Source organism: Manacus candei, unplaced genomic scaffold (genome assembly GCF_025592945.1).
Source record: "Manacus candei isolate 608988 ecotype Guabito, Panama unplaced genomic scaffold, ASM2559294v1 h1tg000036l, whole genome shotgun sequence".
Taxonomy (NCBI): domain Eukaryota; kingdom Metazoa; phylum Chordata; class Aves; order Passeriformes; family Pipridae; genus Manacus; species Manacus candei.
Window position 1 is genome coordinate 3,254,596 of NW_026138084.1, and position 22,690 is coordinate 3,277,285.

General features: G+C 47.8%; 2 protein-coding genes across 5 annotated transcripts in view; one reads left to right on the top strand and one right to left on the bottom strand.

Moving 5' to 3' along the window:
* The window catches only part of LOC127473544 (uncharacterized), a 460,553-nt gene that overhangs the window by 366,688 nt on the left and 71,175 nt on the right, over nucleotides 1-22,690 (top strand). The window lies entirely within an intron of this gene.
* The window catches only part of FBLN2 (fibulin 2), a 110,463-nt gene that overhangs the window by 83,869 nt on the left and 3,904 nt on the right, over nucleotides 1-22,690 (bottom strand). Inside the window, exon 1 of one of the 4 annotated variants that reach the window (XM_051793225.1) lies at nucleotides 17,622-17,672. The exons of 2 other annotated variants lie outside the window; for them this stretch is intronic. The gene's annotated coding sequence lies outside the window, so the exon portion shown is untranslated. Of the gene's footprint in view, nucleotides 1-7,322; nucleotides 7,406-17,621; nucleotides 17,673-22,690 lie in introns of those variants that run through there. One more of the 4 variants, XM_051793226.1, reaches the window with a different exon arrangement.

Below are 22,690 nucleotides of genomic sequence, written 5' to 3' on the forward strand. Positions count from 1 at the left end.
AACTCACAGGGGTTTGCTCCAGCCTGCCAATTAATTCCAAATGAGCATCAAAACATCAATGCAGTAAGTTTGCAGTAAATAATTTTTCAGTAAATGTGTCCTGACTCTGTCATTATCATGATTAATGGTGAAACTCTGCCTGCTGATGTGGAGACAATAACAGGAGCAGTGCAGAGAGCATTTGATCATACCCTGATAATTTGGTTCACGGTTTCTCCTCGACAGAGCTCTGCCAATGCATCTCCTTTGATCCACAACACATGCAGTTGCTGCCTACAACCAAGATTTCCCTAGGAAGAAACTGTGAATCTTGACACAAGGCACAATGGTTTTTCACAATGTCGTGAAGTCCCCAGAAGGGCCCAAGATCAAACTCTTCCTTCCTGACTCAACAGGATCCAAATCTGTCCCTGAAGAGAGTAAACGTGCTCTCAGCAACCAACTGTAGCAACAAACCAACTCCTTTCATTAGCTGTGCACTGCTCCACAGCTGAGAAAATACATCCTCCTCTCCCAGCTGCACAACCTACCTGGGACTCGTGTGACAGCAGGTGAACTTTGCACACCCACGGTCCTGCCTGTGCTCTGGCTCTTAAATAAGTAACCCTCAGACAGTACACAAGGCCATCCCTTTGTTCCATACAGAGAGGGCATTCTCTGCCCTGTTCTTCAGGAGAAAGGCTAGGGGAAAAACTGGAGAGGGAAGACCCCTTAGCTCAAATTTATCCATCCCTTGTGATTCCTTTCAGGTTTTGGAGGCATCAGTGCTGTCACTTCCACCTCCACCTCACACATCAAGGGAATATCTGTCTTGAGCCACTGGGATTGCATTTGCTTCATTATGTTAAGTGCTCTCAGAATTTGCAATTTATAAAGTTTTTAGCCCTTTGTGTAGCCCTGAGCACATTGTCACTGCTGGAATAATCCCAGTTCTGTCCTTGGCAGTGCTCCTGAGAGTTTGCTGGGCTCTAATCTGGACAGAGAGTCTTCCTGTTGAAGGAAGGGACATGACTGACACTATTTGTACCTACAAGGCTTATCTGAAGCAAGCCTGAACCAAAGTCTTTGGGTTTCCCTGCAGGACAGGTTGCATAGGACCTCTCCTGGCAGAGCCAGGCTGTGCCTGAAGCTGCACCCAGGATCCACAGCTGTGGATGCATCTCCCACCAAAAAGTGCCACTGGTGTCACCTCCTTTACTTTGCCACTTCTCAGCCTCACTTCTTGATTCCTCAGTCCTGTGGTTTTCTACAAGCCATGAAGGAGACAGGATTCAGAAATCAACACCTCAAAGACAGGCTGCGTTAAGGATCCAGCCTTGTAACTCTGCATTGAAAAACATTCAGTTAATTAATCCAGTTTAGTATCTGGCCACATATTCTTTGTTCTGAAGAAAAGGAACTTGGATTTATTTCAGCACTCACACACACCCCCTCTCTCCATCCATGGCCTCCATGGACTGCAGACAAGAGCATATCTATAGTAAATGTAATGGATGTACCATGATATTGGATGGTACAATATATTCCCAATTATAAATTAATAAAGTCCGGAAAAAGCATTAGTGATCATTCCTCGGGAACAGTTTCCTCTCATATGGTGACAAAAGAAAGCCCCTATTAGAGTTGTTATATATACCAATTAAATTCTTTAGCTAAAGCAAAAAATTATTATTTTAATGGAGGAAAAAGTAGAACATTTGGTTAAAATGTTCTCATAGAAATGTTAATTACCACAGGCATTAAACAAATGGAAATCAGAGCCTACCATTTGTTGAACACTTTGAAAAGTTTTAATGCAAAAACTGTGCTGGAAAGAAACCTTCAATTTTTCCTCATGAATGAAAGCAAATCCCCGTAAATGAAGCTGCATCTATCATGCTGCTAATCAGTCAGCAAATGCAATCCATCAATCCAAAGTGTCCCTGCACAAACTTTCCATAAGAGATAATGGAATTAATTTGGTTTGTTGGATACCAAACTGTGGAAAGATGCTATTCCACCTCGGAGCCCATCACTCAGAGACAACAATGCTGCCAGATGTAGCTCATGGAAGTTACACCACACTACCTCCCATCTCCCACCCTGGGTTCATCCTTCACTCATCCTCAAAGGCTGTGGAGAATTGCCTGAAAGTTCAGAGTTGTGTGACTCTCACTTTTGGAATATAAACTACCCTGTGCCTCACTGGCTGGGCACGAGGCTGAGGAGGGTTTTGCTCCTCAGTGTCCTGTGAGCCCTTGAGGTGATGGGATGAGCAGGATGAGGTCCAGGCACCCAACACACACTGCTGGGACCTTTTACATCTGCTGGAACTGCACTGCACAGAATGTGCTGAGCTGGAAGGGACCCACAAGGATCATCCAGTCCAACCCTGGCCCTGCACAGGCCCATCCCCAAGAGTCACCCCCTGTGCCCCAGAGGATCAGCCAAACCCTCCTGGAGCTCTGGCAGCCTTGGGGCTGTGCCCACTGCCCTGGGGAGCCTGGGCAGTGCCCAACCAGCCTCTGGGGGAAGAACCTTTGCCTGAGATCCAACCTGAGCCTCCCCTGACACAGCTCCAGCCATTCCCTGGCTGCTGTCCCTGGTCCCCCCAGAGCAGAGCTCAGTCCCTGCCCCTCCTCTGCCCCTGCCCAGGCAGTTGGAACTGCACTGAGGTCTCCCCTCAGTCTCCTCTGCTCCAGTTGAACACCCCAAGTGCCCTCAGTGTCCTCACACGGCTTCAAATCAAGGCCCTTCTCTTGATGGTGTTGAGCTCCTGCAGACTCAGCATCTGCCAGAGAGGTTTGGATGGGCAGTGCTGTGAGCCCCATTTATCCTCCAAGAGATGCCAAGGCAAGGAATGCCAGCTCATTTGCTGAAGTCTGGAATCTAGAGAAGTGTGGCAGGGGAGGCATCACACTGGTTGTCTTGTTCACTTCTTCAGTGATAAGACCTGCCTGTTCTCTTCCAGGCAGCAGATTTATTTATAACCAAGCTGAAAGAGATTTGAAAGTATTTAGGGGTCGTCATAAAATGAAAGGAGTGCTTGCTATCGTGAAACTCATAAAAGCAAAGTTATGTAAAGGAGAAAAGTATTAATTCTTGCTGAAGGATTCAAAATAAACACACACAAAAACATAAATACACATATTTCTTGCACTCCCCTGGCATCCTTTTGCTCTCTAAGGAAGGTACACAACTCCTTTGCCTGCAGCACATGTGGAATCCTGGATCTTGACCTTTGATTTAGGCCAGATCCAAGTTGTCCAAGGTGTAACCTTGACTTGGAGGAAAACTTCCTGGAGATCAGAGCACTGTTTTTTTTCTGTATCTGCAGAGAACCCCCAGCTGACATACCCAGTGATAGTTTGCTGAGTGTCCAAATACACTGTGACACCTGCCCTCGGATGCATGGGTGCAGTTCTCATGTTCCTAATGATTTGTGGTTCTGTATCATATTTAATCTACAAACCAGAGTGATATTAGAAAAGCAAGTCTTGTTTACTTTGTAAATTATCCACTACATTTTCTATTTCCACAGGAAGCCAGTATGATCTGCTGGGTAAATACACAACCCATACTCCTGAATATTTTAAGATCATTAACTAATGCAATAACTTGGCACTACAGGCAGAACATTTGATATTAGACATCTCAGCAATGCAGAAACACTGATACTGCATTGACAAAAAAAGCTGATTGAATATTTTTATATTATCTTATACAGGTACATATGATTTAAAGAACAAGAATAGTTCTTTTCCTTTCACAACATCTTGGTTTCATTGAACACCAACAAAACTGTAAATTCAGTCTGATTTTCATCACAATGAACAATATTCCACTAAAGTGGTGTTGATGAGTGCACACAAATTGTTTGGTCTTGGCACATTAAAATACATATATATTTTTTGGACAATGGTCTTCTGAAAGGGAAGGAAGTTATTCAATTTTCCAGCTGAGGAAATTCTACAATTAATGCAAGGGGAAAGAATAATTAACACAATGGGAGAAGAAGGAGCTGGTTGTCCCTCCTTCCACATTAGTTATGCACAGTCCAGCACATGACCAGGAAGGAAAATTAAGATGGAAGAGTTACTGATATGAAAAAAATGAAATCAAGTTTCCCAGAATCACAGAACACTCGGTATTTAAAACAGGAAAAGAGAAAAAAAAAACCAAACCAAACCAAACACCAAGGAAAGTAAGGGAAGTGCACTGGGAGGTTTTCCAGCTTTGCAGTGCTCTCTCAAATCCCCTGTCAGGGCTCCCCCAGCGCGAAGGTGCAGCCGCCCGGCAAAGAGGCACCTGCAGGGAGCCTTCCTGTGGCACGACCCCACCTCACCCCGGGGGGGCTGAAAGGCTCTGGCAGCCCAGTCAGACGTGCACACCCAGCCCTCTGACTCGGGAGCCCGGGACAGGCAGGACTTGCACTGCACTGCCCCGAGCGTGAAGTACATCAGCTCTGCAGAATCACTGCTGAAGGCAGCGGCCGATCCGGTGATCTTGGGTGTTCAAAGTCCAAAGAGCAGGAACAGAACAAAGAGAACCAGGGGTTTCAGCTCTCAGAAGATCACAGGGGCAGAATAGGTTCAGTTTTCCAGAAGTCACCTCACTGATGAGGTTTACTCTAGAGTCAGTGGAAGGGTGGGTGAAACTTCAGAGGGCAACACTATCACCAATAACCTGTTTGGGATGGATGGATGGATGGAGGGATGGAGGGATGGAGGGATGGAGGGATGGACTGTGCCCTAGATATGAGCTTGTCTTTATCACAGAATCCCAGAATGATCTGGGTTGGAAGGGACCTTAAAGCTCCCCCCGTTCCACCCCCTGCCATGGGCAGGGACACCTTCCACTAGCCCAGGTTGCTCCAAGCCCCATCCAGCCTGGCCTGGGACACTTCCAGGGATGGGGAGTCCACAACTATGTACCATAGAGGGATCTTACATGAATAGTTGCCTTATTTTCAGGTAGATAGAGGTGAAGAGCCTGTGATTTTTCAGTTTGCAAAGGAGAACTCTACGGGGAACACGAACAACATTTATAGAATTGTAAGGAACACAGATAAACTGAAGGGGATATTCCTTCACCAAATGTGCACCACAACAGGGCAGAGGCCAGGTAGGAGAAATCAGTCATTCCCATGAAGGTCAACTGGAAGAATCCCGGAATTCCAAGTCTGGCCTCCCAAGATTTCCCATTTGGGATGTTTAACCAAAATAAGTGTTCACCTTTAAAATAATATTAAGCAGTATCTTCCCACATTACCTACCACCTCAGCCCACAGGCACTGCTTTTCCTTCAGTAGAAGATTTCGAGTTGTTTGACTTTATCTTTACTTTACACAAATGCTGTTCCTTTCTTACAGATGGATATGATCTGCTGAAGACCTGGAACGTTTTATCCCACAGCAAAACTCATTCAAAAGTACCATCTGTTCCTCCTGCAGGGGCACAGTAATGCCAGAAACTGTTTAACATTCCATAAATTAAGACCATATAATGGATAGCTCATTGTTAAAGTGAAGCGAGGAATCGTTTGGAACCTGATGACAGACATTTTGCTGGGTTTTTTCCTTAAAAATAGTATCCAATGTATTATTTTTGGTTTGCTTCAAGAACTTCCCATTCAACATTAAACAGCAAAGGTGGGTCACAACGTAACCTCAACAACTGCCTTTATCCCCACTTTCAGCAGGATCCTTTCTAATAACTTCAGGAGGAGGCTTGGAGTGGACCAGGGGTTATAACAAATTCACTGCAACACCAAATTCTGTTCTCCTTTCCCCTGCTGTGTGTCTGTTGTATCTGCAGGATACACTTCCCAAGAGAACAGAATCCAATCTTCAAGTTTAAGAGCCATTAAAATATGTCTTATTTTATAGATGTTACACTTATTACACTCACACACAGCTCCCTACTCTGCCTTTAACTTACTGGTCAGAAACCTCAATGAACTGCTTTTGCTATTCCTTTCTACCCAAATGCCAAGATATTTAATCAATAAAAAGGCTGGACATAAAGTCCTGCTATGAGTTTGTGTCATCTGAGTCAACATTAAAACAGCCTTCATTTGCCATTCAATCAGAAACCACAGAATAAAGAGGGGAAAAAAGTCTACAGAAAAAAAACCTCACAACCACACACACAAAAAAAACCCCAACCAAAAAACCCCACATACAAAAGAAATCAATAGTGCTTAATTGGAAAAAAATGGCATTCTAAAATCCTCCACCCAGGAGTGGGATGCAAGTGGCTCTGTACCTGGTTCTTGGGGCTTCCTGGGGACAGGCAATCCCTGGACATGCAGCTCTTGTGTGAGCTGAGCTCCAGCTCCTCCGAGCAGGGAACCACCACAGACCAGCCTGGCCAGACCCCTCAGTGCCACAGATCAGCACATGGCACTGGCACACTCCAAGTGATAGGAGAGATCGTCTGAAAATTCACTTATTTCAGCCCATAAACTCATCATTTAACACCATGTAAGTGTGTATAATTATTACCATCTCTTTGTGAAGCTCCCACACTGCTATAATAAAATCCACAGAAGAAAAGCACTTTTAGCCCACCCATTCCTAATCCCAGAGACAATGCCTATATTTTTCCATCACATCAGATCCTGGACGGTGGGGGAAGGGCAGGAGTGGCGAGGAGAGGGGGAAATGCAACTTGAGAAGTGGTAAGTGTGTCAAAATCTAAATTACTTGGAGATATTTTGCAGCACAATCCTCCTTTATGCCTGTGCAGCTCGGTTCATATGGCTCACATTCAGCCTGTCACAGTGAATCATTGCTACTCCTTGACTTACATTAACAAAAACAAACCCAACTTTCGCTCCAGCCCGTGAGGTAAAACCCTCTCCGAATTCCCAGTCAAAAGGCCAGAAGCAGCATTAAAAATAATTGGTTTTGTAAGAAGCTTGCTTTGAGGAGAAGGCAAAAAATATAAAAAAAATAAAAAAGCCCGTGAAGATCTGACTAATAGCACAAACATGTGTTGCTTATGGAGTATTTTGCAAAAAAGCAAAAAGCTTTGTCCACAAGCGGAGTAGACCCAGCTTTAGCAGCCTTAACTAACAAAGCAAACCCTCCCCTCTCTACTTAAGTCTTTAAACGGTATCAAACCGAAGATCTTTAACAAGAGCTTTAGAGCCCGACGAACAGTTAGAAAGCAAAGCTGGAAAACGAAGTTTAAAACTCAAAGCGAAACCCAGCCAGATACAGTCTTTGCAACTAGCAGAATACAAGGCACAAAGCAAAGCCAAGCACTCAAACAAAGTTATTTTACGCTTCTCCCAGTAAATCTGCAACAAATGTCCAGTGAGGAAGGATTTCTGCTGACCTGTGGATGAGCAGCAATGCAGATGTGGTGAGTTCTCCTGTCACCTTTTGTTCCCAGCCATGTCAGCTGTGCTCTGCTCCAAGTGCTGCTCACACTCCCAAATCCCCTTTTCCAGCTCTATCTTAGGAACTGCCCAGATTTTGTAGTGTAATCTGAGCAGGGAAGTACCATGTGCCTATGATATGGTTAATTCACTTTTTACCCCCCGCAATGCCTAAGGAAGCTGCTTCACATTTCAAAGCCCAGCCTAGGGCTGCCTGACCCAGGTACAGCCCGGGCAGGGCTGGGGCTGCCTCTTGCACTCCAGGGGGCCCCCAAAACGGCTCCTTCCCACCTCCCAGGCCCTGGGATGGGGGATTTGGGGGGCTGCTGAGGCCCTTGTGTCCCTTCCCCGGTGCCCAGCGCTGAGGGGAGCAGAGCCCAGCACAGAAGGGGCCAGCCCTCCCTGCTGAGGGCACCACCATCCCCATGGCCAGCGCCAAGGATGCCACTGAGGGAGCTCTGGTGAGGCCCCTTGACACCCAGCAAAGCCCTGGGCATCTGGTCTGGGATCTTTGGCAATGCAGACATTACACAGGTTGGGCTGCAAGAGTCCCATCCATCCATTCCTCTCCAGTGTTGCCACCAGTTAAGTGAGAAGCACTCTCCATTTCTTCTGCTAACAGAAGACACCTTTCTACTACCAAAACAAACAAACAAAAAAAAACAACAGAAAACAAGCCTCTGAACTTGGTCAATTCGTTCTTCTTTTAATATCCTTCTACAATTATTGATCTCCTTCTGTTTGAATTTGCAATCACCATTGTGCTTAAGGATGACAACACTACACTTCAGAGGAGGAAATGCCTCTTGCTCCCAAATTCTGCACAGGGAAGAGTTAAACCAGTTGTGAAGCTGTCAAGCACACACACACACACACACACACACACCCACCCCAGAGAAGCTGCAGAGAAGGACAGTAGTGCTCAAATCCTGTCACCCAGCCACACCATGAGTTCCTAAACAGTGTGCACCAAACCCAGGGGATCCCAACCAGCACCAGCCTGGTGTAGGTGTTTCCTGAGCAACAAGGGTGAAGTGCAAACTGATCGTGGTTGGGCTATTCCCAACGTTCTTGAAAGCAAATTCCAAGTAATCCCAATGTCAACAATGTCAATGACCCAAGCACAGCCAGGGAGGCTGAGGGAGCCCCTCCTGGCAGCAAGAGGGGAGGTTTCTGTTACTCCCTCCACCAGCCCCAGGCAGATGGGGGGAGCAGCTATAGCTGCTTTGGAACAGCCAAGAAAGGGCCCCTAAAAGAGATTAAAGGGAAGAAACAGTCAGGGTCTTGGAAAAGGAAGGATGTAAGACACAAAGACGGCAGAAAATAGGAAAGCTTTGGGGGAACTTTAAGTCTTGGCCAGAAGGCGGCAAAGCAATTTCGTGTAAGGAACCTGCTTTTTAAATTCTTGGCCTTGTGTGTAACACCTATAAATCCCTTGTGTAGGATTTCTAACGATTACATTCTGCATCTGCCAAGTTTTCCTGTTTTCAAACTCTAGACTTCTATTCTAAAGCAAAGGTGAGAGTTGTATCTTCCCCGCTGCATAATTTACTAAACCCAGTTTTGCCTGAAATTAGCATGTGGGTAAGGTAAACCTTGAAATAATGCAATATATTGGACTATTTCAGAGAAAAATATATATTCTTCAAGCCTGAATTCAACATCTTAGCTCAGAAATTTGATCTTGACCAGTTATAATGACAATTGCTTAAAAAAAAATAGTAACAAAAAGGAAGTGAAGTGACCTCAGAGGTTAAGAATTGAGGCCAACAGCCGTCTCTCTTGCTGGCTGTGTTTATATCATGGAATTATGGAATGGTTTGGGTGGGAAGGGACTTTAAAGCCCATCCAGTCCCACAGGCAGGGACACCTTCCACTAGCCCAGGTTGCTCCAAGCCCCGTCCAACCTGGCCTTGGACACTTCCAAGGCTGGGACAGCCACAGCTTCTCTGGGCACCCTGTGCCAGGGCCTCACCATAAGGAATCCACAGCCTGTCCCTCTGCCAGGCACAGGCACCATCTCCACTGTGCTCCAGCAGTGCTCTGTGGTCCTCACCCCCCCACCAGGTGCCTCATCCTGATTTATGTGGGTGTCCCCATTATTTCTGTGCCCCCCAAGCCCTCCAGGTGATGCCAGGCTGGGGGGGCTGCAGGGCACAGCTCTCTGCAGGAAGCCAGATCTTCACTCTTTAGTTTCATTAGCCTGTAGAACATGCTATAATTTGCTGAAATGATGATTAATCAAATTTATTTTTCTCTAAGGCAGCTAATGAACAGCCAATTAAGTGTCTCAGTAATTCTGAAATAACAAAGGAATACTCTTGGAGTGACAACCAGCAGCTACTCAACAGCACAAGCGTGCCAGTGAAATCACAGAATATTCTGAGTTGGAAAGGACCCACAAGGATCTTCAAGTCCAGCTCTTCAGTGAGTGGCCCCTCCATGGGGGGGAGGAGGTGAGGAGGCCCAGGGGCCCCCGAGGTGCCACACAGCCAGGGCACAGGGACTGTGGGCAGGGGACAGCCCGTGGCACCCCCGCAGCCTGCGAGTTCAGCAGGGCACTGACTGTCTGCCTTGTGGTTCAGTGCATATCTTTTCCAGACTCCAAACAAATCTGTGAATCCTTCATTTTGATCACATAAATCAGGGTGAGATTGAGAGATATAAACACAACTTAGCACAGTACCCAAAAAGCAAGGAGTGACATTGTTAAAAGGATCCATAATCTTGTTTTTTGAAGTATTTCTTCAGTGGGAATTGTGTTGGACCAAAGAATGCAAAACTTAGAAGCTTCCAAGAGGGGGTCATGTGAAATTACTCTATTTCGAGATTTTTCCAGATCACTAATATTTTGATTCTGAATGTATTTGTAAGAACCTGCCAACAAACCATCAAAACAGAGAAGTTTTTGCAGTTTGTAACTGTCTTCCCTTTTTCCAGGTCTTAAAAAAAAGTGGTTTTGTAGAGACTTATGTCATTTCTGTAGAAAATTCTGCAATCCACAATGACATTGCATATTTTTTTCAAGTAAAAAAGCAAACCTCCCAATAAAGAACAAAGAACATCCTTTGTTTCAGACAAAGAATTTCAGGAGAAACCACAAAATGTTCAAGCAAAACATTAAACATTTGATTTTCCACCCATTCTGCCAACAGTCTAAGTTTTCCCATACTTCTAATATCAGTGTCAATAAGGAGGGGAGGGGAGGCAGGTCAGATGGATGACAAATCCTGTTAATGAAATGAAGATGAAAACAGGACCTTTGCAGAAAGCATTTTTCTTCTTTAACTTAGCTTTTCTTTATAATGAGGAAACGAGACATACTTAATTTACCCATCAGGAAAAAATGCCATTGAGAAACAAGCAGAAGTTGTTACCAGTGTTATTACACAAATCCTGGGCTCTGCTCCTGTGAACACCCAGCTCTGCACCCAGCCCAGTCACAAATGGGTGTTGTGTCCTCTGCTAAGGACCAAACACAGGTATATTACTGATGCCAGATGTTATTTAGGCTCTTTAAGTGAGTTTTAGGAAAGGGAACTCAAATGTCCATTTAAAACCAAATGGAAACACTTCCTTTCAAACACACCCAGTGGAGATTATTTGAAACACAGACATTTCACTGCCTGTTTTCATAGAATGGTCACAGAATGATTTGGGTTGGAAGGGACCTTAAAGATCATTTAGATCCAACTCCAGATCATCTAGTTCCAATTCCCAGTTAGTGGAATTTTTCCCAGTGCAAAGACATCCCACAGCTGTGGCAGCACATGGGACCTCAGCTGCATGTGCCCAGCACTGCACAAACACACAACAAAATGCTATTTACAGCCTCAGAGACAGCAGCCCCAAACTGCAGCAGTGTAACCAAGAATTAAATTCATGAGCTGTCTAGTCTAGAGAGATGCTTCATCTTCACGGCAAACATCATAAAGTGCTGATTTATTTTTTTCCCTCGTTACAGGAGGAGAGATTTTAGTAAATTTAAGTACACCCCAGTGAATTTCCTTTTTGATTACTGGCTCCTTAGTTCAGTCTGTTTAAATAGAGGAATAAAAGTGGTGCAGTCAAGTTAACCTGTTTGCCCAGACTGGAGAGACATTATTAAAATGTTCTTGCTCTCTTACACATCCTAAATATTCAGACACTTGCAGCACCCCAGGGTATAGTGTGCTATGTCAACACCTTGAGAAGAATGCAAACATCTTAATAAAAGCAAAGAGAGATTGCTTATCAGGCACTCTTGCTGTTAACATCTGCATTTTACAAAAGCCCATGAATTATTACAAACCCTTTCCACAGGACACATCCTCCTGGATAAGCAAGCAGCCATGGCAGGAACCAACCAGCAAGTCAGAAAGCAACTGCATTTTTGGTTTTGCTCTAAAGGCAAAATGTTTCAGAACATTCTCAGCTGCTCTCACTGAGCAGAGCCACTTCCACCACTTCCCAGTTCAGAACTGAGGGGTAATCCCCCAAACCAAGCTGCTCTGGAAGTCTCAGATGACACCCTTTCCAACCAGTTTTACAGATGGATCCTACCCAGCCTTTCAAGCCCATCAGACTGTGTGTGACACTGACTGTATGACAGAGCTCCAGTCATGAGGCAGATCCAATTAGAACAGGAAAATGTGCCGTGCTACCAGGTCTAAGTGTTCTGGTTATGAAAACCGAATAAATTAAAAATAAATAAATAAAAAATAAGCCTCAACAGACCTGGTGGAGGCAGTGGGCAAAGCCTCAGCAGCTCAGTCAAAGAAGTTCTCTTCACTGCTGGCTGTTGGTGAGTCCCTGGTGCCAGTCCCTGGTGCCAGTCCCTGGTGCCAGTCCCCTCCCGTGTGCTGGGGAGGCACCTCCAGCTCTGCCCTCACCCCACAACAGCCCAGCTCCCTGCGGGGGTGGCTGGTCCCACAGCCTCCCTCAGCCTCCCCCATGCCCTTCAGCAAGGAGAGGCAAACCCAAAAGCCAGCAGGATTATCTTCAACACTCTAATTAGTGGCTTGAGATAATCCACTTGGTTTTGCCTAAAGCGAATTAGGAAGTGCTCGTGGGAACTCTGCAGTGACCAGTCACAGCCCCCAACGGGGCAGAGGGGCTGGCAGGGGTCAGAGAGCTCAGGTATCTGCACAAGCTGCTCACCCTTCTCAAGGGGGTTGGAAAGTGCAAACCAGGTCCAATAACTCCACCCAGGAGAGCTCTTACCATCTTCTGTGCCAACTCCACTGAAAGCCATTCATACACTTAGCAAAGCAAAACTAGATTAAAAATAAAATAAAATTGGGCTTTGCTATCAAAACTAAAATCTGGCAGCCTGTTCCCATGCAAAATCCCTCACAAGTAATACATTTGTGGAGGACAGCTGGAATAAATCCATGACATTTAAGGACATGCTAAAAGCAAACCTTGAGCAAACAACTTTAAATCATTTGAAATACTACTGTGAATAGATGAGACTTTACAGCGCTCACATGTTACAGTAATTAATCATTTCTAAACAGTTGGTTTAATTCTTGAAAAAAAAATCATTTGCAGAAGTGGGGGGGATTTTTCCCCCATTTCAGGCATATATTTAGAGTAGCATTCTCCTGTGTAAAGGTTTCGCTTCAGTTTTAAATGTATGCTCTTGTTCCGATCTAAAGATTCATCACACCAGCAAAACAGTTTTTCCAGCTTCCACCTTCATTTTTTTATAAGTAACCTGCCCTCCAAAGCCCAGTGCACAGCACAAAAAAGCAACAGTCCTAAAAATTGTTTCTATAAAACACTTCAAATGGGATTGCACAGAAACTCAGACAACAAACTGCCTTTTAATTTAAATGGAAATTCGTATCTCACAGGCATCCTCTAAACCTCTGTATGTGCATATCCAGTATCATCCTAAGAGGTTCACAAATCCTCAGGTAAAAGAACGGGTCTGTCCTTCCCTGGGTTCAGTGGGAACCAGAGAGATGCCCTGCAGGATTCCAGCTGGTCCCACCCGGGAGCACCAGGGACCTGTGAGATTTCCCAGCAGGAACAGCGAAGAGCTGGGGGACAGGTACCACCCTGACATGAGGGGCACATCGTAAGCTGTTCCAGCCTGGTTAAGTTGATACTGGACAAATGGCTCAGCTCTCACTTAAGCAAAGCCTGGGGGACACCCAAGCAGTGTCTCCTGGCCTGGCTGAGCAGGAGCTGGCTGAGCACCAGCAGCGGGCTGGTTGTCCCCACCGCGTGTCTGGCAGGAGGGACAGAGGGAACATTCACTGCGCTAGTGCAGACTCAGCTCACTTAAGTCAAAAACAAAGGTGGTTTGAGCTAACCTGGCTGAATTTGCAGTGAGGTGGATTAAGAACACCCATAAGACCCCTCCTGCCAGGTCTGGTGGGGATATAATCTTTGCTGGTTGTATTTTCTGTTTCCAAAAAGTCATGTATGCCTGCCCCAGGAACTGCTTCCTCTCTCTTCCTCCATCACCAGTCTAGACAAAACTGCATTAAGATCCTTTTTCTGACTTCCATGTACAGGTGTAAGGGGTTAGCAGTTACTAAAAGCTTCTGTGGATACAGGAAAAAAATGAGTTCCTTATCTCTCCAAGGTGTGCTCACTGAAGAGAGTCAGGAGCAGAATCCAGAAGTGAGCTAACAGAAGGATTAAAAAAAAAAAAAAAAAAAAAAAAAAAAAGAAGGAGGAAAAAGGGAAAAAAGAACTAGGAGTGTGTGATGGTGGGACTGTTGGGACGTCCTTCTTGATGGCTTTTCCTCCCCGAGGTCCCCTCAGCCCAGCCGTGCCACGGTGGAGCCGCCGCTGCCCAAGGGCTTCTCACGCTCCCGGCTCCGCAATCCCGCATTCCTGGCACCGCTTTGGAGGCTCGGCGGCCACGCCTGCCTTCATTCATAAAAAGGAGCCCACGCTGCGGAGAGCCACGGGCTCCGGTGCACCCAGCCACAAACCAGGGACATCTCCCGGTCAAACAGCGGCCTCCCCTCCCGCAGGGAGGTCACAGCTGCTCCGGGAAGTCGGTGCATCTGTGACAGTGCTTAACCTTCCCCCCGATTCTGGATCCGACCCGCAGAGCTCATTAGCAAACAAGACAGACAGGAATGTATGTCTGTCTTAAAGCAGACCAAGAGATGTAATTAACACAGCTTAATTTTCATGAGTAACATCTTAGGTGTGTAACACACACGGATGAAATGGTAACTCAAAGGGTCTGGTCTTGCTCTAATCACGTTCAGCAGGAGCAGGAGTGGGTCCAGGCCACAAGTGAGCTGCATTTCTTCATATCTAAGTGAGATATATGTTTGTTTCAACAGTTTGATTTCTTACAAAAAGGCCACGATAATGTAAGCAGGAGAAAACAAACCACTTGTTGGAAAGCCTCGTTCCAAGTTTCTTTTGTTTAATTCCTGATCTATATGAACACGGAATTGGAAAAGGACTCCTTGGGATATTAAATCCAGGCCACTGTTTTTAAAGGCAACATGTCACTTCCAGCAGAAAGAAAGGTTAATGTTATGCCAATGAGCTGGAAGGAAACCCAAATTTCTCATGCAAGAGAATGGGGGGAAAAGCTAAACAAAAGTGAATGTGTGAGACCATATCATGAGATCAGAGCCTTATTCTAAACACATGGGCTGGTGGCACATCGAAGGCGAGATAAGAGGCACAATAATTAGGCGTCAAGGTTCTTCCTACCACCAGGGATCTGCATAGAACTTACAAAAGAAACACTCTGGCCCTGGGATGGAGGAGGAAGGGGAGCTCCCAGGGCAGCGTGAGGCCACCTGAGATGGTGGTGGCCCCAAGGTCAAAGGCTCATGGAAGAGACAAGCAGCCCCCAGCCAGCAGCTCTCTGGTTTCTTCTGCTCAGTAGCCAGAAGGCAGCTGTAGGAAAGCATGTGCCCACTGCAAGTCTTTCAGCAACCACAAAAATCTCTGGAGAATTTAAGGGACACTTCTGGTTTTGCCAGAAGCAGTTCAATCCCACCTCGTACCCACAAACTATGGGAAGAAACTCTCAGGCATGGAAACATTTCCAAAGAACAGTCTGAAAGAGAGGACCAACACTGTAAACATTTGTCATCTCCCAGAATTCAGGCAGCTGTGAAAGGCATGGTTGGCAGGCTTGGCTTGGATTGCATGGGATGCAAAATCTAAGGGCAGAGGGATGAAGGGGAAGGACAGCCAAGGTCCTTTCCATATCCAAAGTCTCCATGCAGGCTTTGAGAGCTGAGAGCAGATACCCAGCACTGCAGCAATGAGAGCAACAGCAGCCCTTAGAGCTTCCAACACACACAATAAAGTGGCACAAAAAGCACAATTTTTAACATGGAGTGTTAAAACACAGCCTGGAGATGGACTGTAACTACTCTGCTGCTGCAAAGGGACAGGGCTGGAGGGGTTCTGGCAGTGTGGAAACGCCCCAGCACTGTCCTTCCTGTTGTTGAGGAACTGTCCAGCAAAATAAAATCTTTCCAAAAAGTGTAATGCCAGGGCTCAATCCCAGCCAGAGACAGTACTGGAGCAGATCCCATCAGTTTCTTGTCTTTAGTGGAGAAGGTAAAGCTCCAGTCACCACACTAAGCTCAATAAATCCTGCTCAGAGCCTTGCCTTTGAGACAGAATACATGGATGCAATTAAAATAACATGGCTGTTGAGGAATAAGGCAGCACTGGGAAAGGTTTGCCAACAAAGTAATGCCAATTAAGGGTGTGATTTTTGGATGATATTTTTAGGCCAACATTAGCCCTATTAATGCTGGTGTAACTGTCTTCAAAGTGATTTTGAAGGTCCAGTTGACTCCACTTGGGAAAAGAACCAGCTAAAAGACCTTTTTTTATTCTCTATAGACTCCATTCTGCCATTCAGAGAAAATCTTTCATAATAAAACTAGTTTCATCTATTCCACTAATAAGGGTGATTCGTGTCTCTCAGATAATTTCACACCCATTAACCACATACCATGAGCTGTAGTTTTTGTTGTTAAATGACTTCTAACCAAGTTATAAGTTAAGCCATGTTATGAGATGTGGCCAGAGTCTCCTTCTGCAACCCAAAGGCCAAGGATGCCTAAAGCAATGACATGTCATGAGGAGGAGCAGGAAAGGAGATCAGGTGCTGCTGGTGTGTTAGAAAACCACAGGAACAGATCCAGTCCCAAACACCACCCCTGGACTCATCACCTACAAGTGCATCGAAACACAACCTTGTGCTAAGAGAACTTGGCAATAACACCACCTTCTCTTTCAGTACCAAAGGTTTAGAGGGGCAATTTTAGATGAGAAAGAGAGAAAATTCAATGCCAGTGTGGCACATATGACATCAAAGGCCCTTTCTGCGAGGTGGGACAGACCATGTGGCCAAACCCACCTCTGCTGGCCTCGCTCCCCGAGGGCAGCTCAGCTCAGGGCGACCAGCAGGCTCCTGCACAAGCCTTTGAGTGACAAGAGGAAGAGATAAGCTGAGGGGAGGCGTGGGGGCAGAGAACCGGCCGGGTCCTGCTCAGCCCTGAACACACCGGCAGCGATTCTGCTACTGGAGGACGAACTCCTCCACTGACCCTACAAGCCTGGTCCCCAAACCTCCCCAGCAGAGCCCACTGCTCCACTGGTCCCTGAACCTCTCTGACACAGCCCCCCGGTCCCCTGGTCCCCCAAACCTCCCGAGCACAGCCCCTGATCCCCTGGTCCCCCAAATCTCCCCGGCACGGCCCCCTGGTCCATTTAGCAGCTCCAGAAACCCAAGCTCAGCAGCAAAAGCAGGCAGAGAGCACTCTTCTTAGTTATCCCGTACACTTTCTCCTCTGCCTTTCAAACTTCCTACTGGTTTTCTTTCGGCTCACGGGAGTCGGGCAATCCCGCACAACTTGGAGAACACGTTCATGGAAACAACTTCTCCAGCTTTCCCCCCACCTCCGAATGACATTTTGCTTTGCTAACACTCCCACCGCCCCGCGGGCTGCTCTCGCCTCCTCCACCCAGGGAGTTGTTTTCAATAAAGCAACAGCTCCGAAACATCCACAGCAACTTTTTTTCTTTTTTTTTTTTTTTTTTTACTTTTTGACAATTCGCCACTTTCAGAACAACGGGGGTGCAAAAAAAAAAAAAAAATAAAAAGGAGAAAGAAAGCAGAGGAACAGCGTAAGGAAATACCCGCGGATTGGAGCCGGGAGAGAGGGCTTTGGGTCGTGTCCGCTGCCCCGAGGGGCAGAGCGGGGCCGCTCCGGGACCCCCTCCGGGCTCGGGGGGTCCGCTCCTGCCCGGCCCGCACTTACCGCCCGCGCCGCCGCTCCGTCCGCTCCGCTCCGCGGGGAAGGGGCCGCGGACCCCGGGAGCCGGAGGAGGGGCCGGAAAGCTGCGGCTTTGGGAGGTTTGTCCAAGCTGACAGCGGGGCCGCGGCCGCGGCCGGGCGGGAGGAGGAGGGACGGGAGCGCCCCGGCCCCGGGGAGCCCGCGGAGCTCGGCGGGCACGGGGATGTGTGCGGGAGCTCGGCGGGCACGGGGATGTGTGCGGGAGCTCGGCGGGCACGGGGAGCGAGGGGATGTGTGCGGGAGCTCGGCGGAGCCAGGGGATGTGTTCGGGAGCTGGGCGGACACGCCGCAGCCGGGGGATGTGTTCGGGAGCTCGGCGGAGCCAGGGGATGTGTGCGGGAGCTCGGCGGAGCCAGGGGATGTGTTCGGGAGCTGGGCGGACACGCCGCAGCCGGGGGATGTGTTCAGCGCTCCCCAGCCCGCGGCCGCAGGCACACCGGGAGCAGCCGGGGGTGGGAGACGAGCCCCGCTCTGCCCGGGTTAACCCCCCTCTGCCGGTCAAAGGTGGCCTTGAAACTGCGCCGAGAAGGGCTTCTCCTGTTCTTTTTGTCCCACGGCTGCTTACGGAGATCCAGGTGGCCCCAAGCTTACCTTGCTGAGAGCCGTCAGGGAGACATCGGATGGTTGGACCCCAGTGTGCTCATCGAGAGGGTCCCGCTGTCATATTTATATGACAATAGAGACTGTTTATAGAAACCCATCCTGGGATAAATTACAGACAAGTCCCCGAGAAGAAAAAAGTCCCTGCAGCACTATGTCATCGGGAAAACATCCTTTCCCAGAGGGTCCTCAGAGAACCCCGGGTGCTGCTCCCCCCAGGCAGCAGGACCTGCCCGTGGGCTCGGGGGGCTGTCACAGGGAGCCTCTCGCCCTGGATGGGAGCTCCGGGACCTCCCTTTAGGCTGCATTTCTGTCCCTTCAGTACAGGCTGTTTCCAGCCCTCAGCCTGGCTGTAGGGCCGGCCCTGGAGCTCTGTCCCAAGCCCTGGGGCAGCACCGGGACAAAACAGCCAGGACGTTTTCACTCTGCAGAGCTCCTCCATCTTCTTGGGCACTGGTTATGGGAGGAAGGGACCAACCAACCCCCACTGCATGCCCAGGCCTCACTGCTCAGCCTCTCTGATGTCCACCAGGGCTGTTGGCAGGACAGCTCTGCCCAAGCCTGCGGGGAAGGGCAGCAGGAGCAGGGCACTCACTGTCCCACCAAGGCCACCGTCCAGTCCACAGCCAGCCAGTTCTGCAGCACCAGCCTGCCCCTGGCCCAGGCCAAGCAGACAGCTGCAAACAGCTGAAGGAGGCAGCAGAGCATCCACGGCCTGGCTGCCAGCTTTGCCCTTCCTGGCAACCAAGGGATGGAGCAGAATCGACTGCTGCAGTCAGAGGTGATGGCTCTGTGCAGTGCTTGGTCACCTTCTGTCACTGCCACCCTGGGGGAGAGGTTCCTCATCATGCCCTCCTCCTCCTCCTCCACTCTCCTCTCTTCCTCGTGGCAAACACAGCCCAGCCCGTCTGACAGTAAAAATGAAACATGTTGAAGAAACTTTGGGGCTGGCTCTGGCTCTCAGCTGCTCCCATTCACAGGCAAGGCTGAAGCCTGCACAGACAAAATGTGTGCACAATTAGGGAAAAGTGGCAGGGTAAGAATTTCCATCTCTGAGTGCTGTGGTATCCTGTCTCCAACACAGCCAAAGCCTGGGAAAGTGGGACTGTCTTATTGTGTGATGCTGCAGTGTGTGTGGGGAGGGGGTTTGCTGCTGGACACCCTCAGGGATGGACCAACCATACAAAATCATTGTGTAACTGTAGCCAGAGAGAAAAATGCTATTTACTTTGTGAGCAAACAATCAGCCCTTCAAAAATGATCCTGCACAGTCTTGAATTTCATCTGGAGGAAAAATGAAGGCATAGAAAGACCTGAGGACTCTGGTTTCTTCTTCCTCTGCAGAGATGCAGCGTGAGCACTGCTGCTCTGAAGGCAGTGTTATAGTCCCCTTTAAATAGTCTGGTGACAGCCCATGAGTGCCTCTTGCTGTCCCCCACTGTGGCAGGGGCAGATGGGGAGCAGCAGAGCCAGTGGTAACACTTCATCTGGGCTTTGCACTGGGTTTGTGGCCGAGCTGGGAGCGAGCCCACGTCTACCAGCTCCACACCCTGACTGAGTCACACATGTTTGAGGAAGACCAGGAGAGACCAATGGAGTCAGGACTGTGATAAAACTACAACAGGAATTACAGAAGTCTCCTAAAATCACTCCAACAGCTTTTGCTGTTAAAGCCATGATGGGCTTAGCAAGGCAAAGTTTGTAGGTAGGACTAAAATCTCTCCCAAGACCAATTGATGCACATGGGAGATACTTCAGCAGCTTCCAGGCACACAAATCCTTCCTCAGATCCGGGAGGAGGTGCAAGCTGCACCCCTGGCTCTGTCAGATCTTCAGCATGAAGTTTCCTCTCCCCAAAACACCCTTTAACTGTTACTACCAACAGCCCACACAGGCAGGAGATCCTGACAATGAGACCCGTTAAAGACAGGAGTTAAAAATCCTTCTTGCCACTTCCACAACCACATTTCCAACGCCCAGAGCTGAGTGTACAGGAATGGGGAGACTTCAGGAGGAGACACAGCCACAGACTTGGGGTTTGTTGGAGCACCTTTAGTAGTGGAGAGATGTGGGGAAGCCACGTGCAGGATCTCAGTCTGGTGTCCAGCAGCTGAGCATTGAGCAGCTAGAGAAGAGCAGTGGCACTGGCCAGGGTGGGTGACTGTGACACGGGGAGCAGATTCTGCCCTGCTCTGACATACCACAGGAGAAACCAATGCATCCCTTTTCATATCAGAGTAAAACAGCAGTAACACATGCAACACAGCCCCAGAGGGCCTTACTGGAGAGAACAGAAACTCCTCAGCAGAGCAAAACTATGTTTAAGTAACTTGCCAGCTCTGCTCTGCTGCACCTCAGCACAGCACCCAGGAGTGAACCCAGCAAGTCCTAACTGAACCCAAAAGTTGAACTCCTACACTGGTGGCCTGTCTTCAGGCAGTGCTTTCACTCAATTTAGCCAAGTAAAAATATGGCTCAGAAACAGAGTAATTTTTTTAACATCATAAGATTGCCTAAAATGTTTTGGTTTGACTTCAAGTGACACTGAAGAACTAATACATCCAGGATGTATTAGTATTTAGCCTCAATGAAGTGAGGCTAAAGGAAATATCCATCATTTCCCAGTGAAAGAAAACCGACAGCATTGTTTGGGGACTGAAAGGAGGTCATGTGAATCCACACAAAGATCCAGAGCAGCCTCTCTCATGGGTGGGATAAGCACATACCCACTCAGGGACTAGCTTTGGAAAGCAAAACTAACTCTTTGGAAGTCTGACTTCAGGAGGGAAAATGTTTGTTTGATTCAGCCAGTTTTTGCATCTCCAACACTCCTGAAGCTCTGAGGTCTGCACTGGGACTAAAGGGGAGGGGGGTAGCACTGCCTCCTTCCAAGAGACAGCCAGGGAACCAGGACACAGAGGAGCCTCTGGTGTGGTTAATCCTTGACCCACTTTGAAGCAACTTATTTTCCAAATAAAAGCCCCAAAAAAGAAGACGACCCAAACCAGGGGTGAGAAGATGTGACATTGCAGAATTCCAGAGCTAAGACACAAAACCAGGTCTTTAGTGTTTTCTAAGCAACAATTTCCTAATTGCAGGCCAGTGGGAACCACACCACCAGTGTCCTCTACCCCCTTCTTCTGCCCCTGTAAATTGTAGGAACTCTTTTGCCACATCCCTTCTGTGACTGTCCTTTCCACATGGCTCTGGCATTCCCACTTTAAAGTGGTGCTACTCTGGCTGAACCACCACAGAGCAGAGCAGAGCAGAACAACTGTCAAGTGCAGGCAGACTCAGACTGAAATATTTGCTCGCGTGTCCTCATCCAACCACAGTTTTTCAGAATTCGGGAAGATGTCACAAAGCAGCAGCAAACAAAGCCTTCTTGGCCAAAGTCAGGCCACTCCCCAGCATGCCTTTCATTGCAGTGTATGGCTGGGAAACATAAGAAATGCACAGCTCACATAGGAAAAGCTTTTAGCAGATGCTGCTGCTCTGAAATACCAGGGAGTCAATAATAGAACACAGAGGAGAGAGAAGTGGCACAATGTATAGACCGGCCCAATCCAAACAAATCAATCACAATGTATGTCTGCTCTGAGCCCACTCCAGCTCTTACTGTTCTGGAGCTTTCTGATCACCAGGACTCAAAGATTTGCCATGACCTGCACAGTTGAACTCTTAACGGGGAAAAGTTAAAGAACCAGCTCACAGGAGAAGATTCCTGCGGTGCTGGATGAATGCAGTGTGAGAATTACTTACTCAGACAGTTTAGGAGGAAAACAGCATCTCCCTTTCTTTATCAGAAGCCAGTTTTTCTGCAGGTGTTTGGTCACATTCACACTCTGTGCCCTGGGAGGAAATATGGCTGTACATGTGAAACAGAGTAAAGCATAATTCTTCAAGCAAGGAGAGAGTGTGCCTGACAGTGACTTCTCATTAATTTAATGTACTGGCAAGCCAAGAGCACTTAGAAGCAGCATTTGATAAAGTATTCTTTCAGATTCTGACATTTTACTACAAGCGGCTGAGAAATGTACCCAAATCTAACATCAAACAGCTATTCAGGAGAAATAGCAGGAAAATTATCTTTATCTTGGAACCTGACTCGAAACTCTCCCTTATTCTCGAGGTTTTTCACCCTCAGTGAGCACACACTGCAAGGCACAGCTGTGGGAGTTCAGCACTCTGGTGCCAGCAAGTGTCACCTCAGTGAGGAGCTTTCAGGTGGCACAGGATGGAGGGACAGACCCTCTGCCAAGGCAAGCTCTCCCTCTATCCCACAGACATAGAAACAGGTACAATCCACCCTCTGGCAGGGCTTGGTGCCTGTTCTTCACTTTTGTCACATGTAAAGCTCCCAAGAAAACCCAGTTGAGGGTGTGAGACACACTTGAGTTTGGACTGATTTCCAAATATGCAGTAGTGGCTCA